Source organism: Capricornis sumatraensis, chromosome 10, assembly GCF_032405125.1.
Source record: "Capricornis sumatraensis isolate serow.1 chromosome 10, serow.2, whole genome shotgun sequence".
Classification (NCBI taxonomy): Eukaryota; Metazoa; Chordata; class Mammalia; order Artiodactyla; family Bovidae; genus Capricornis; species Capricornis sumatraensis.
In genome coordinates, this window is record NC_091078.1 from 103,059,755 (window position 1) to 103,077,031 (window position 17,277).

The window sequence follows — 17,277 nt, forward strand, 5'->3', positions numbered from 1 at the left end:
GGCTAGTGTTTGGTGCCATCTTGAGAAGGTCTACATAAGCCCTGCAGGGCAATGCACGCCATCTTGAGTGGGGCGGATTGGGTGTGGCAAAGGCGCCATCTTGGGAAGGGCGGAGTGAACTGACATGATTATCTTCCTAGTGAAAAGAAAGAAACTTTAGTAGGCCTGAAAATATCTAAACACCGTTTGAAGACCTGCCTGCCGTTCGCCAGGCACTGCTTGGTGCAAATCACAGGTTAATTTATTTAAAATCTTACAAGAGTCATATGAGCTGAAGATTAGCATATTAATTCTAGTAGAAATAAGAACAATCATGATAGCTAATGTTGATAGACTGCTTACTTTGTGTCACTTTACATATTTCAGCTGGAGAAGGAAATGACAACCCACTCCAATATTCTTGTCTGGAGAATCCCAGGAACAGAGAGGAACTTGACAAGCTGCAGTCCATGGGTCACAGAGTTAGACGCTGCTGAGTGGCTAACACACACGTATTTCAGCTGGTAAGAACAGGAACTCCAGATATCAACGTCCTCAGTTGATACCACTCCTTTACCACTTATCAGTTGTGTGACCTTAAGAAAGTTACTTACTTTCTCTGTGCTTCAGTTTCCAAATGGGAATAAAATAGTACTTGCTACATGGGGCTCAGTGAAAATTAGATGAAGTAAAGGAGCTAGTCTATAAAAATATTAATGACTGTGCTATTCAGACTGATGACAGCCCCCAGGTGCCCATCTTCTAATCCCCAGAAACTGTCATTATGTTACCTCACGTGGCAAAAGGGAATTTGCACATGTGATTGAATTAAAGATTTTGAGATGAGGTTATCTAAGTAAGTTCAATGGAACACAGGAGATCAAATCAGTTAATCCTAAAGGAAATCAACCCTGAATATTCACTGGAAGGACTGATGCTGAGGTTGAAGCTCCAGTACTTTGGCCACCTGATGCGAAGAGCTGATTTATGAAGACCCTGATGCTGGACAAGACTGAGGGCAGGAGGAGAAGGGGCGACAGAGGATGAGATGGTTGGATGGCATCACTGACTCAGTGGACATGAGTTTGAGCAAACTCTGGGAGATGGTGAAGGACAGGGCAGCCTGGCATGCTGCAGTCCATGGGGTCACAAAGAGCTGGACATGACTGAATGACTGCACAACTGCAACAATCACAAGCGTGTTTTATGTAAGAGGGAGGCAGAAAGGTCAGAATCAATGAGAGAGATCTGAAGTCACTACACTATCAGCTTTGAAGAGGGAGGATCAGACTCATGCCGAGGAATGCAGGCAGCCTCTAGAAGCTAGAAGAGACAAGGAACTGAGTCCTCCTCTAGAGCCTGCAATGCAGCGCTGCTGACGCCTAGATTTCAGCCGTGTAACGTTCATTTCAGACTCCTCACCTCCAGAGCTTTAAGAGAATGAATTTGTGTGGTTTTAAACCACTGTGGTGATGCGTCACAGCGGCAGTAAGAAACTGATACGAATGATAACGACTGCAGCAATAGCACGCGTGCACCTCTTTTCATGGATTAGCTCATTTAGTCCTTGCAAGGATCCCAGAGGTGGGAGCTGTTTATCCCATGTCACTGAGGAGAAAAATGAGGCCCAAGAGGTTAAATGACATGCCAAAGGGCGTTTGCCACCTAGTAAGTAATGGACCAATGTTCTTCCCTGGAGACTCTGAAGGACAGAGGAGCCTGGGGGGCCACAGTCCGTGGGCTCACAAAGAATCGGATGCAACTGAGCGAACAAGCATGTATGCATACACAAGCGATGGATCCCAGTGTCAAAAAATAACGCAAAGACAGTGAGTTATTTATTTGCTTGCTATTTACCTGTAAAGAGAAGAAGAATCTTTAGTTTCTTTGCCAGCCAGCCACTGGTAGTGAGGCTGGTCAGCGTTCTGATCTTCCGCTGATAGAAAGACGGAACATTTAGTTGTTTATGGGTGCCCCAGAAGACCTGGAGAGTTTAGCTTTCTCTGTGCGAGGCCTGTCAGCGTCCTTGCCACCACCTCCATGTTCATTGTTGCTGTTGTTCAGTCCATAAGCTGTGTCCAACTCTTTCTGACCCCAGGGACTGCAGCACGCCAGGCTTCCCTGTCCTTCACCATCTCCCGGAGCTTGCTCAAACTCATGCCCATTGAGTTGGTGAAGCCATCCAATCATCTCATCCTCTGTCACCCCCTTCTCCTTCTGCCTTCAATCTTTCCAAGCATCAGAGTCTTTTCTAACGAGTCGGCTCCTCGCTTGTTCATTAGACAGGTTTCTACTATCACCCTTATCTGAAGTCCTCTCTACTGTGGCATCCAGCCTGATTTCAGTTGCCTTCCAAGCCATTTCAGTCACCAGGAGCAAACCAATGAGTCTCCCCGATGCCCCCAGCCCCTGCACACATCCACGTCTGGAGAAGCACAGAAACCTTAATCTGGATTGACCAGAATACCCTCCTGGCACTCCAACCATTTTTCACATACTCCGTTCCTCAAATTCTCCTCTTCCTTTTATGCTTTCCAAATGTCTGGGTCTGTCTAGAATTGCCTTCCTCTAAGGGGCTTCCCTGGTGGCTCAGAAGGTAAAGAATTGGCCTGCAGTGCAGGAGACCCGGCTTTGATCCCTGGAGCGGGAAGATCCCCTGGAGAAGGGCATGGCAACCCACTCCAGTATTTTTGCCTGGAGAATTCCCATGGACAGAGGAGCCTGGCGGGCGACAGTCCGTGGGATCTGAACGGGTAACACTTCCACTTTCACTAGGTACAAAAACCAAGGCCACAGCCCTCTGTTCGTCACCACACTACGCTGTCTTCCTGGGGTGTCATGTTTTAAACCGGATGTCAGGCCACAGTGTCTCGAACACAGACCTGGGTTTGTTCTGGAAGAGAGGGGAGGGCAGGCCCCTGGTCTTGAGAAGCACAAACGATTTCCTCTAGGCCCACGCTCAGCCGAACTGCACCCCTCTGCTTACCTTGAGAACCTCACGTCACCCCTCTGAGCCTCACTTCTGGCACCCAGTTGCGTGCACTGATGTTTGAGGTACAGAGGAGTGTGGCAGTGGTGTGCAAGCCGCAAAGTGCTGTGCACGCATCTCTCTGGGGACACAGAAGCTCACTCAGCACCGGTTTTCTCACCGCAGAAGGCTTGTGCCTGGGGACAGGCAGTGTTATGACACTGCATATTTTACAGTGCTTTCAGCTCCAGCTTCTGCCCCAACCCCTGTGAGGCTGGGTGGGAGAGCAATTATCTTCTTCCTTTTTCCCTCCTATTGGACTTTAATGATCTGTCAGCTCTCCTAGGGACTGTAAATAAAGGGGTAGGAGAGGTGACTTTTGGAAACACACGGCAATGATTCTCCCCGGGAGCACGGCCACCCAGGCAGGCTCTTATTTTTAAAGTGGGGCCCTGCAGTCTCTGGCATGAAGTTTCATAGCGACAGGGTTGCAAGCTGTCGCCCATGCTGCCATGGTTAATGTTTTAATTGGTAATTAAGTCGAGAGGTCCAATTCAGCCCAGGCTCCTTTCGGCACGTGCGTGGTCTCTCTCCACAGCCTCCTGACGCGTCCCACCTGCAATGTCTTAACTTTTGTTCCATCTCCCACACATTGTCTCTGATCCCAAGTTACTCAGCAGTGTGGCTGGATCAGCCAAGTCCACTGTGTGAAAAAAAAAGATTAGGTCAGATCTAAGCAAAATTAGGTTCTAAATATGAGCAGAGCATGCGGTATAAAGATACCCAGACTCACGGTTTGGATGACGAGAATGCTCACCTTTATTAGGATCAGGCACAGAATCAGGTATTGGCATTACCTCATGGGCTCCTCACAACAGCCTCGATGGTGGGTGCTGTTACTGTTTTATTCCGCAGATGAGGCAACTGAGACTCAGAGAGTTTTGAGTGCCTAGTCCACGGTCACGCAGCTAGTCTTGGCCCCAGGATGTGATCTCAGGAAGCCTCGTTCCAGGACCTCACACCGTCCTCCTCCTGTGGATCTGAGACTATATTCACCATACTCACTCATTCACGTAATCGTTAATCCATTCAGCTTTACTGGAGAAGGGGGGCATCTTTATCGGAGCTGGCCCCAGAATATCTCTGCAGCTGGGCACTGTCATTACGTCACTGCAGACAGGAGGGACCCTCCAGGTAAATGCCAGGAGGTCTGATGGGGCAAGCTGGAACTGGGCATGGATCCTCTGGTGCCCTGAAAAGCCCACCTGAGCTTGCAAATCTGGGGGTAACCGGATAGTCAGTGGGGCTTTTCCAACAGCCTGAGAAATCGGTGCTTGCGGCCATCGCTGAAAACAAGAGGTGCTAAGAACTCTGCAACCTTGAGAAAACCGCCAACAAGCAGGGCCCAAGTGCTGCCTCCCAACTTCAACCCGACAGCTTCTTATGAGCAGGAGATGCTTTACAATGTCTTGCTTGTGGTCCTCGTCCTTCACACGTCCGGAGGTGGAAATGATCCAGGTTCCTTTGCGGCCCCAAGTCTGATCTGACGATGTACTTGGAAGGGAAAGGCCCGGAACCACATTCCTTCCTGCAGACACTCTTGGGTCCCAGAGCCCGGGGCCTGAGCTATTTATTGTGGATGCCCTGCTGCCCACTGTCGCTTCCTGCATGGTCTAGATGGACGCAGGTAGAGACAGGGCGGGAGAGGTGCCCACGGGGGATGGACCACAACTCTCACAAGAGAGACGCTAACAATGGCTACATGCCTCCTGGTTCCCGCAAGGGAGGGGCACGCTGCAGGGAAGCTGCCGCCAGCCAGCCAGCCAGCCAGGACCATGATTTTGGTGGGAGGAAGCTAGGATTCGGTCTTGGAGGGTGGGGAAGGCCTAGGATCATTAAGAGAGGGAGACGCAGAGGTTGCCTGGGTGACCAGGGCTGTTTTCATGAGCACACATCCTCCATCCCTTCATTCCAGAGCCTCCCTCCACACCCCAAATCTCTCTTCTTCCCTCCCCCAGAGTTCACCCTCAGAACAACACACACAGGGACTTCCCTGGTGGTCCAGTGGTTAAGAATCCGCCTTGCAAAGCAGGGGACATCGGTTCGATCCCGGGTCCGGGAAGATCCTATATGCCTTGGGGTAACCAAGCCTGTGTGTCAGAACTACTGAAGCCTGAGCACCCTGGAGGCTGGGCTGTGTGCAACAAGAGAAACTGTTGCAGTGAGAAGCGCTCACACCACAGCTAGAGAGTAGCCCCGGCTCACTGCAATTAGAGAAAGAATGCACAGCAACGAAGACCCAGCGCAGCCAAAAATTAAAAAATGTTCTGTTTTAAGAGAAGAAGCAAAGGCTGCCTGGGTGACCAAGAGTCTGCTCGTGAAAGCACCTTCTCCATTCCTTCATTCCAGAGAGCCTCCCCCTGCGCCGCGACTCCATCTTCTTCCTTCCCACGTTCAGCCTCCACACGACACACGCAGGGAGTTGACTGTTTTGCTTTTACTCAAGCATTCTATACCCAACACATGGCTAACAGGGGCCTGCTCCATGCTGGGAATCGTGCCAGGGGCTTGGCACACACTCTCCCCATTTACCTGCATAGCAGCATGGGGCCCCCGGGGAGGACTTTTACACCCATTTCACAGATGAGAAGAGACGGTGACTCACAGCTGAGCCAGAATTCCATCCAGGGATATTGACTGCAAAGACTCTGCTGGTGCAACTCATAACCATCTACTCATTCATTCAAAAAATAGTTATTTTTGACACGTGCCAGCTGTTGTGCAAGGCACTGGCGGTATAGAAATAAACGAGGCGGACACAGTGCTTGTCTCTGTGTCCTCAGTTTCCAGGGGAAGACAGACCCCTCCATCACAAGGTAACTGGCACACCGACTCACTATAAGTCACGGCCGTTGCCATTGGAAGGATGACGGATAGGTCCTGTGAGGACAGAGAAACAGGAGGTGGTGGGAGCGATCTAATACAGACCGCGGCCAGGGAAGCTGTCTCCGGGCAGGTGACATTTCAGCTGTACCTGACGGACTTCCCTGGTGGTGCAGTGGCTAAGAACCCGCCTGCCGATGCAGGGGGCATGGGTTCCACCCCTGGCCCAGGAAGGTCGCCCATGCACCACAACTGTTGCGCCTGCAAGCCTGGAGCCTGTGCTGCAACAAGAGAAGAAGCCACCACCGTGAGCAGCCCACACACTGCAATGAAGAGTAGCCCCTGCTCACTGCAACAGTGAAGGCCCAGGCCAGCCAAAGATAAATGAACTCGACCTGAAGAGCTGGGAGAGCAAGAGGAAAGGCATTTAACGAACCGCTGTGTTAGTCGCTTAGTCGTGTCCAACTCTTTGCGACCCCGTGGACTGTAGCCACCAGGCTCCTCTGTCCGTGGGATTCTTCAGGCAAGAATACTGGAGTGGGGTGCCCTTCCCTTCTCCAGGGGATCTTCCCGACGCAGGGCTCGAACCCAGGTCTCCTGCACTGCAGGCAGACTCTTTAGCATCTGAGCCACCAGGGAAGCCTAGCTGTGCAGTGGCTATGCTTTTTTCTTTTGGGGGTGGGGTGGGGGCTTCCCTGGTGGCTCAGATGGTAAAGAATCCTCCTGCAATGTCAGAGACCTGGGTTCGATCGCTGAGTCAGGAAGATCCCCTGGAGAAGGGAACAGCTACCCACTCCACTATTCTTGCTGGGAGAATCCCATGGACAGAGGAGCCTGGTAGGCTACAGTCCACAGGGTCACAAAGAGTCGAACACGACTGAGCGACTTTCACTTTCCTGGATTCTAACTTTTCATTTAAGGAACATCAGTGATGTACTCACTGCTGTCACAGCAAGGAAGGGGCTGGCTCTGGAGGAGAGACGACCTGTAGACCCAATTCTGGAATGCTTGGGAATGCCAAAGCTGGAAGCTGAATTCCAGGGCAGGTGGAAATTGTAATTTCTCTCATATCAAGACAAAGTTGCCAGACATGGCACCTTGACTTAGAAGTCCAAATAAAGAAAATGATATCCAACACTGTTCTGGTGTATGCATCACTAACCTAACCTGGGCATAATTGCTGAGAAACAATTACCTCTGAGATCTCCATTTTACAGGTGAGGAGGCTCAGAGAGGTTAAGCGACTAACCCAAGGTCACCCAGCTAGAGATGAGAGAATTGAGACCCCAAATCAGACTTCTCTGACTCCACAACCCATGTGTTGCTGTGTGTGCATGTGTGTTTACATAATAAATTCTAACATCTTTCCCAAACTTGTTTTTAAAAATAAAGCCAAGAAGGCAATGGCACCCACTCCAGTACTCTTGCCTGGAAAATCCCATGGACGGAGGACCCTGGGAGGCTGCAGTCCATGGGGTCGCTAAGAGTCGGACACGACTGAGCGACTTCACTTTCACTTTTCACTTTCATGCACTGGAGAAGGAAATGGCAACCCACTCCAGTGTTCTTGCCTGGAGAATCCCAGGGATGGGGGAGCCTGGTGGGCTGCCGCCTATGGGGTCGCACAGAGTCAGACACGACTGAAGCGACTTAGCAGCAGCAGTAGCAGCAGCCCTTTACTTTCATCCAAGGCTGGAGTTTATGGGGCTGTCCATCCAGGTCACCCAGAAAAGGCTTGGGGAAGCCAGCACACCCCTCCCCTCTCCTCCCTCCCGGAGTCCTGTGTTTGGGTAACAACGCCTTCCACAGACAGTACATATTTAAGCATCTCCAGAGCCCAGAACATCTGCTGCACGGATGCTCGCGTCTCCTCCTGCAGGTGCGTGGTTCTGCGTGGGCTAGAAGACGCGCTATAAATGTCAGCACGATATTCACACCCGACTGTCTAAGAATTGCCACGCCTTTGCAGAAGGGGTTGTGTCTGCAGCCGCAGGCGTGGGAGGCACACCCCCTCCAGGGAAGCTGCGTCTGTGCTTGGTGCTCTTGGCATCGCGAATGCGCGAATGCGCCGGGTTGTGGTTTGGAGCGGTGGGAGTGCACACAGCCCGGCCAGAAACGAACCAGCCTGCCGAACCCAGGCACGGAGTCCGCCCACGGCCGCCCGGGGAAGGGCAGCAGGGTGACGATGTTTTCCGGCAGAGCGGGCTGCTTCCTGCTGCCCAGAGCTGGGCGGGGGCGGGGGCGGATGTCTTCTCGGTAATTTAGAGGGAACAAAGAACCAAATCAAACGCCGACTCTTACCAACTCTAGGGAGACTCATCAGTGTGAGAAGCAGTTTATCATAAAGGAATTGGGCTTCTCCTCACAGAAGTAATCAACCTGGAAGGCTGTCTAAGTCTCACAACCAGTTTTGAAACTAAGCCAGAGTGAGTTTTACCAAAGCTTCTGTTTGTTCCTCTCCTGGACCATTAGGGAGGCAGTTCTTCACGCTCACTGTCCTTACTGGGGCTGTGTTCCCAGCCTTTGGTCTATCATATTGTCCTGGGATGAGACTGGACCTGTGGGTGCCTTGCTGGGACATTTAAGAATAGGACAGGCCCCTGGTAGCCAGCTCTAGGGGTCGACTGGACACCCGAGGTCTCTCTCTGTCCTGCGTCCCATCTCCCTTCTGCTGAGGACTCCCATTTATTGCAGGGCACCACTACTGCCTCAAGTCTACTTGGTTTGGGAGGAGCTGACTCCCATCCAGTTCTAAAGATGGAGATGTGACCCAGGCCCAGCCTCCGTCACTGATCTGAGGGTGGGCACGTGACCCAGATCTGTCCAGTGAGAGACAAGTCTGGGACTGTTGCTGGAGCTGCTGGTGACAGAGAAGTTCTCTTTTCACAAGTGTTGCTGACAGCCAAGAGTTGGGGCTGGGGCCGCTCAAAGTCATCTTGCCACTAAGAGGGGAGGGCCTGTCACAGAATTAAGCTGACCTGGAGGAAAGTAGAGCACTGAAGAAGAGCCATAGACAGCTTCCAGATGGCATCTGTAGGGCACCTAGACCCAGCCATGCCTGAAGCTGTCATGGCCCTGGAAAGCGTTACATAAGTGAAGCCATTTATCCCTCTGTGATCAAGTCAGTGTGAACTGGGTTTCTAACACTTTCCACCAGGAGAATCTTAACTCACGCCAGGCATTTACTTAACCAAGGGATCTGATGCTCCCAAGAAATCAGGGCAGGGCTCTGTTCAAGGGCAGACTGAGGGTGCCTGCTGATAGACAAGGGGCTTGAGCCCGGTGGACACTAAAGGCCCAAGCCCAGGGCTAGGAATTTTCCTGCATGTTGTGTGGTAATCAAAACCAGCGCTCTGTATAAAGATGCCCAACACCGTGAGTCATCAGGGAACCCTAAATCAAAACCACAATGAGATATCACTTCTCACCCACTAGGATGGCTAGAATTGTTTTTTGTTTTTTTAATGGAGAAAGGTACATTGGCAAGGATATAGAGCCCTCATACACTGCTGTAGGGAAGGTAAAATGGGGCAGCTACTTTGGAAAGCAGTCTGGCAGTTCCCCAAACAGTTAAATACAGAGTTACCATACGACCCAGCAATTCCCCTCCTAGGTCTGTACCTCTAGAAAAGTGGAAACGTGTTCATACAAAAACTGGTACACAAGTTATTCACAGCAGCACTGTTCACAATAGTCAAAGGTGGAGGCGACCCAAATGCCCATCAACAGATGACGAACAAACAAAAGACGGATAAACAAAATCTGGTCTATCCACGCAATGCAATATTATTCATCCATAAAAGGATAGTGTGTGTGTACAGCGACAACACGGGTAAGTAAGCCCTGAAACACTGTACTAAGTGAAAGCGGGCAGACGCTCAGCCAGACGCCTAGGAGTCCATTGATAGTCAATGTTATGGACAGAGGAGCCTGGCGGGCTGCAGTCCATGGGGTCCTGAAGAATTGGACAGGACTGAGCCACTTTCACTTATGGAATGGGGAAGGGAGGAATTTAGACTAGCTGCTAGGGGGTGTGTTGTTTCTTCTGTGGGATATGGAAATATTCTGGAATTAGATAGTTGCAGAATATAGTGAATATACTTAAAACACACACACACACACAGAAATGTATACTTTAAAACCTGCCGTGCTGGGAAGATCTGAACGAATGGGCAGGACCTCCTTCAGGTGAAGGAAGTTGGTGAGAGGGGAATGGCTCAGGGATGAACGCCTAGGTGAGAATATAAGGAATTTTCAGTTCAGTTCAGTTCAGTCGCTCAGTCGTGTCCAACTCTTTGTGACTTCATGGACTGCAGCACACCAGGCCTGCCTGTTCATCACCAGCTCCCGGAGTCTACCCAACCCCATGTCCATTGAGTCGGTGATGCCATCCAACCATCGCATCCTCTGTCATCCCCTTCTCCTCCTGCCTTCAATCTTTGCCAGTATCAGGGTCTTTTAAAATGAGTCAGTTCCTCGTATCAGGTGGCCAAAGTATTGGAGTTTCAGCTTCAGCATCAGTCCTTCCAATGTACAGCCAGGACTGATCTCCTTTAGGATGGACTGATTTGATCTCCTTGCTGTCCCAGGGACTCTCAAGAGTCTTCCCCAACACCACATTTCAAAAGCATCAATTCTTCAGCCCTCAGCTATCTTTATAGTCCAACTCTCACATCCATACATGATTACTAGAAAAACCATAGCTTTGACTAGATGGACCTTTGTCGGCAAAGTAATGTCTCTGCTTTTTAATATGTTGTCTAGGTTGGTCATAACTTTGCTTCCAAGGAGCAAGCGTCTTATAATTTCACAGCTACAGTCACCATCTGCAGTGATTTTGGAGCCCCCCAAAATAAACTCTCTCACTGTTTCCACTGTTTCCCCATCTATTTCCCATGAAGTGATGGGACCAGATGCCATGATCTTCGTTTTCTGAATGTTGAGTTTTAAGCCAGCTTTTTCACTCTCCTCTTTCACCTTCATCAAGAGGCTCTTTAGTTCCTCCTCACTTTCTGCCATAAGGGTGGTGTCATCTGCATATCTGAGGTTATTGATATTTCTCCTGGCAATCTTGATTCCAGCTTGTGTTTCTTCCAGCCCAGCGTTTCTCATGATGTACTCTGCATATAAGTTAAATAAGCAGGGTGACAATATACAGGCTTAACATACTCCTTTCCCAATTTGGAATTGGTCATTGTTCCATGTCCAGTTCTAACTGTTGCTTCTTGACCTGCATACAGATTTTTCAGGAGGCAGGTCAGGTGGTCTAGTATTCCCATCTCTTGAAGAATTTCCCACAGTTTGTTGTGATCCACACTGTCAAAGGCTTTGGCATAGTCAATAAAGCAGAAGTAGATAAGGAATTCTAGGCTGATTTTATTTTCTGTACAAATGCCCCACGTATGCAGCGGTTGAATGTCCAGCACTTAGCCACCAGGAACCCAGCAGTGGATGTTCCAGGCAGTCAATCTGCCCTTGGGTTTGCCCCAGTAGGGGGAAGCGAGCTGGCTCCAGCCTGTCCATAGATGTCAGCTCCCCATGGAGCTGGAGCATTGCCCAGATCAAAGATGAGGAATGGCATACCCGGGTCCTAGGGGAAAGGTGAAAGGTGAAAGGTGAAAGGCAGAAACAGTGCACCTGTTAGTGTCAGGGTTTGTGGCCTGAAGAAGATGGGGACCATTCCACATAATTCCAGCTCCCCTAGAAAAGACGATGTCTTCAAACCATCTGCCTGCAATGCAGGAGACACGGGTTTGATTCCTGGGTCAGGAAGATCCCCTAGAAGGGAATGGCAACCCGCTCCAGTATTCTTGCCTGGAGAATTCCAAGGACAGAGGAGCCTGGCGGGCTACAGTCCATGGTGTCGAAAAGAGTCGGACACGACCGAGTGACTGACACTTTCACTTTTCATCCCTTAGGGGATCTCTCTGGTGCTCCAGTGGATAAGACTTCAAGCTGCCAACGCAGAGCTCTAGGGTGCGATTCCTGGTCAGGGAACTAAGATCCCACATGCCGTATGGTGTGGCCAAAGATTGTGCTTGGTTTTAAATCCCTTATGAGTACAAAGGGCTCTGTAGCTTACAGATACTAATGATAACACTTGCAGCCCACGCTGTCCCTGCCCCCCTGCCTGTGACTGCAAACACCTGTGACTCTGCCAGCAAGGGCTTCTCTGGGCGCAGGAGTAAACTCGGCCCAGGCACAAGGCAGTCTGTAAACGCCTGGGAGTTAATGCCCAGAAGCGCCCCTCAAACAACCATTAGTGGCAGCTGCTGCAGCAATACCCCGGTGATGGGGGGTACCCCGGTGATTGCTGCCTGGATGCAGCCTCCCACCCCGGTGATGGGCACAACTCTGAGGGGTATCCTCAGCCATCTCTTGGAGTTCTCCAGCAACATCGAGTCCCCCTGCCCACAGCCCACTCTTTACTCCCCCTCTTGTTTCCTGTTCACTCCCCTGCTCCTTCATCCTTACAGCCTGGAATACCTCCCAGGTAAACTACTCGTGTGGACATCTTAAGCCACAGAGTGTGCTTTGGGGGAACCCAGACGCAGAGAAGAGCTAACATTTATTTGCACGTTTACTCTGTTAGGGTAATGCTAAACTCTACATGGATCGTCTCACCTGCCCTTACAGTACCTGTGAGGTCAGCGCTGTTACACACAATTGTTGTTTAGTCTCTAAGTCATGTCTGGCTCTTTGCGACCCCATGGACCATAGCCCGCCAGGCTCCTCTGGCCACGGGATATTTCCCAGGCAAGAACACTGGAGTGGGTCGACATTTCCTTCTCCAGGGGATCTCCCCGACCCAAAGATCGAACCCAGGGGTCCTGCTTTGGCAGGCAAGTTCTTTACCACTGAGCCACCAGGGAAGCCTGATACTCATTTACCCAAATGAGGAAACTGGGGCTCACGAAGGCTAAGCAACATGCTGCTGGCTGACAACTCAGATTCACACCCAGGCTGAGCAGTTTCTAATCAAATCATCTCTTTACTGCACCAGGAACCTCCCTGTGGCCTTGATATCAACATGCAGTCAGTTTTGCCTTGAGTGCTGACTCCGGTCACTGTGTTGAGAAGGATTCTGAGGCTTCATTCATGCTCTGTGTTGAGGAGTTGGACTTTATCGTTGATGTAGCTTCTCGTTCTGTTTCCTTCAGGAGAATGGCTCCTTCTGGACTCACGATTCCGTGGGCTGCCAGTCCGAGGGACCAACACTCACTCCCACCACTGAACACACGGCCCCTGCTGGCCAATCTGAGATCTTTCCTGAAATATTCAAATTGGAGGGAGAGGGGCATGCTCTCAACTTTTCCCCCAGGTTCGTAGCAGAAAGGAGATAACCTCAGAGTTGCCAGCTTCTAGTCACCAAGAACCCTGCCTGAGACTATAATGCCAGCAAACATTCGAACACCTAAGGGATAAATGAAGAGGTGAGACAGGGACCTGATGAGGTTCCCAGGAGAGCCCAGAGCTTCCCTGCTGCCTGTAGCTCCTTCTCTGGCTTTCTGAGCTACTCCGGTATCCGTACAATAAATCCCGTTTTCCTTAAGCTGATCTCTTCCAGCCAGAAGAATCCTGACTAACGGAGTGTCATGATTGATTAGTAATGTCTGCCTTGGGCACGTGAGTAGGGAGCAGAGGTTCACGTGGCGATATTTCCCATTCCTGGCTAAGGGTTTGTTTGAGACAGTGAGCATGAACCATGCTTGTTATTCCTAAAGCAGTAAGAATGTCACTCGTGCATGCTAAGTCACTGCAGTCGTGTCTGACTCTTTGGGACCCCATGGACTGTAGCCCGCCAGGCTCCTCTGTCCCTGAGATCCTCCAAGCAAGAATACTGAAGTGGGTTGCTGTACCTTCCTCCAGGGGATCTTCCCAACCCAGGGATCAAACCCAAGTCTCTTAAATCTCCTGCATTGGCAAGCAGGTTCTGAAGGAATGAAGGAACCATTAATAAACACTTACTGAGGCCATATGCATACCTAGTCTGATGCTAGCACCCAGGGAACAGAAAACGAGAAGGGTGAACGGAATTGGCATTGAACATCTTCTAGGTGCTGGGTGCTTTATGTGCGTGCCCTCTAATTTTATTTCACCGTCATAACACCTGGTCCCGAAAGATTTTATTATCCCCATTTTATAGATGGTGAACTGAGGATCAGAGCTAGTCAAGGCTTGATTCAAGCCATCGGTCTCTGGTCTGAAGTCTTTCCACCACGCCACTTGCTTATTCGCTCACTCATCTACATGGTACATTATTCCATATACAGTGATTTGGCTAAAACCTCAACAGCATGATGACACCATCACAGCAGCCACACTTGCATAGTCAGGCATGGTTCAAAGCACTTAGTACATTTCACGCACTTGCCAGTTTCTCTGTTAACTAGAAGGGCAGAAAAATAGGTGGATGAGGTGTTTCCTGACCCCAAGGAGCTCACGGTCCAGTCAGTAAGATAAACACGTAGGTGGTAACTAATAATTTCATATCCACGTCCACACTCTCAACCTAACGATGCCACAACTCAGCTTAGGCATCACCTCCTCCAGGAGGCCCCCCTGGATGTCCCTAGCCTCTAGGTGCTAGGGAGCCCTGGCTGGTCCATCTCTGATGTCCAGTTGCCAGCACCAGGCCCTTTCCAGAGTGGGTGCTTGAGAGTATTTACTTCATGAACATACACACGGAAGTCTCTGGGGATGCATGAATGCATGAGAGAAGGAGAGACTAAGGGTATCTCTCCAGTGTCAACAGGAAAGCAAATCTCTGGTAAAGAATCCTCCTGCAATGCAGGAGATCTGGGTTCCATCCCTGGGGTGGGAAGATCCCCTGGAGAAGGGAAAGGCTGCCCACTCCAGTATTCTGGCCTGGAGAATTCCGTGGACTGTATAGTTCATGGGGTTGCAAAGAGTCGGACACGACTGAGTGAGTTTCACCTCCCTTCCCTTTCATTAGAGACGAAGCCAGACACTAAGCCAGTCTGATAGAATAAACAGTGAAGAAACAGTGTCACAAAGGAATATATTTTATGCGATTCAAATGAAAGAATGAACATTTTAAACACGACACCAAAAAAAAAAAACCACAACAAGGAAAGTGTTCCCAAAGACCATGCATAATTAAAAACTCTCACATTTCAAGACCCCCAAGGACCGAATTGAGGCAACTCGTTTATGGTTTGCGTGGCGCCACCGTGTGGCAGCAGTGGAGTATGACAGAATTGTCGAGGCCTGCTGCTTTGAAAATACTTGACACTTGAATTTCCTTCTTCTCGCTGGTGCCTGTGTGTGTGTGTGTGCGCACGCGTGTGCACGTGCACGTGCAAAGAGGGCAATATTTACATTCCTTTCCATTTTGCATTTAAAATAGGACTTTGTTAATGTTTTACACAGCACTGCCTCAACTTCACGCAGAATGTGGCTCCCCCACCCGAATGTCACAGTCTGAAGGTGTGAGGCCCCAATTTGCTGCTCCATCTGTGACGGGTCCCACAAGCCAACACGCTCACTTGACCACCCCTTCTCTCTTGGGTCCAAAACCCACGGAGGGTTTTGGAGGCACGAAGCCAGGGCAGGCATGCAACCTCAGGGGCACCATCAACACAGTAGCAATGCCCTCTCCCTCAGAGGCAAGCCCCTTGCTCTCAGTTCTGGGGTGACCCCACCTTAGTCTTGAGGTTGGAATCCAAGACATTTCAGGCTATCCAGTCACTTGTCCAATAAGTCAAAGCTATGGATTTTTTCAGCAGTCATGCACAGAGGGGAGAGTTGGACCATAAAGAAGGTTGAGTGCTGAAGAATTGATGCTTTTGAACTGTGGTGCTGGAGAAGACTGCTGAGAGTCCCTTGGACCGCAAGGAGATCCAACCAGACTAGTCAATCAGTCTTGAGTATTCATTGGAAGGACTGATGCTGAAGCTGAAGTTCCAATACTTTGGCCACCTGATGCGAAGAGCCAATTCATTGGAAAAGACCCTGATGCTGGGAAATACTGGGGGCAGAAGAAGGAGGTGACAGAGGATGAGATGGCTGGATATCATCGCTGACTCAATGGACATGAGTTTGAGAAACTCTGGGAGATGGTGAAGGACAGGGAAGCCTGGTGTGCTGCAGCCCATGGGGTCACAAAGATTCGGGCACGACTGAGCGACTGAAAGACTAACTGAGCCCTTGCTGTGTGCCGCTGGTGCAGAGGGTCCCTGTTCTCGCGGAGCGCTGTCCAGAGAGCTGCTTTCCCACCAGATCCTGCTCTCGACAGGCTCCGTCTCACGTTGGCTATGTGGTATTCAGGCAATTCCAGCCCTGTACTTTCTTGGGGGAAAAGGGAAGTCAATCAATGTCAATCGTGTTGCAGGAGCATCAGCTGTGTTCCGATCGCCTACCCCTTGGGCCCCTCAGGTTCTGGGGATGAAAAGGCACATGAGTTGCCCCACCATGAAGGGTCTGGGATAGCCCCAGTTGCAGATATTTTGGTCTGTGATTCTACAGAGTGGTTCCCAGCTTGGGAGGACAAGGGTCCCAGCAGCCGCTGTCAGTGTCCTGCGAGGGGCCCTGGCCTGTCCATCTGGTGGTGCCCGAGGCCTCTTTCTGGCTGCTGGACATGCTGGCAATGCACTGTCCCCTGGGAGCAGCCCCAACCAATGGCTGCAGAGAGTCGGGGTATAAGTGGGCCAGCCCCCTCGCCCTTCAGGTAGGACAACTCTGAGCTACTTCCTCCCTGACCCTCAGCTAAGTCTCCACGGCTTTCCGCTCCAATTGCCCACATCTGAGCACTCTTTCGCTGGCTGCCTCCCCTGTCTCACCCGGGCTTTTTCAGCCATGCACCTTGGATCCCTTCCCAAGGAAAATGCACGCACTTGAATTCTCCACTCAGGGTCTGCCTCTGAGGGAATCCAAACTAAGACAGAGGAATATTTTTTAAAAGCCCCAGAGGCGATCCCAAGATCCTTCCCTCTGTCCCACTGAATTAAGAACCCCTCCAGCAAACCATCAGAAAGTCAGCTTGCCTGGGATTAACTCCCAGCAATGCCACTAGCCAGCTGTGTTACCTTGATAAGCTACTTAAGGCATCTGAGCCGCAGTTTTCCTACCTGTCAAGGAGAGTGTCTCCTTTCACGAGCACTGTGAAGATTCCATGAGAGATACATGGACTCACTCACCTTGAATGGACGTGGACACTGAGAAAACCGTCTATGATCTTTTAAATGTCAGGAAGCATTACCTTAATATATGTGTCACAAAAATCTCTCTGCTCTGATTTACTTGCTATGTAGGTTACATAGCAAGGAAATGCCTGAAAAGTACAATTTAATGGCCACTTATTAAGTAAGCTCTTCTTCCCTTGACCTGGAATGATGCTCTGGAATTATAAATGAGAAGGACCCTTGTTCCCTACCAGCTGCAGGAGACACAGATAAACAAATAATTGTTTGGCGTGAAAAGGGCTC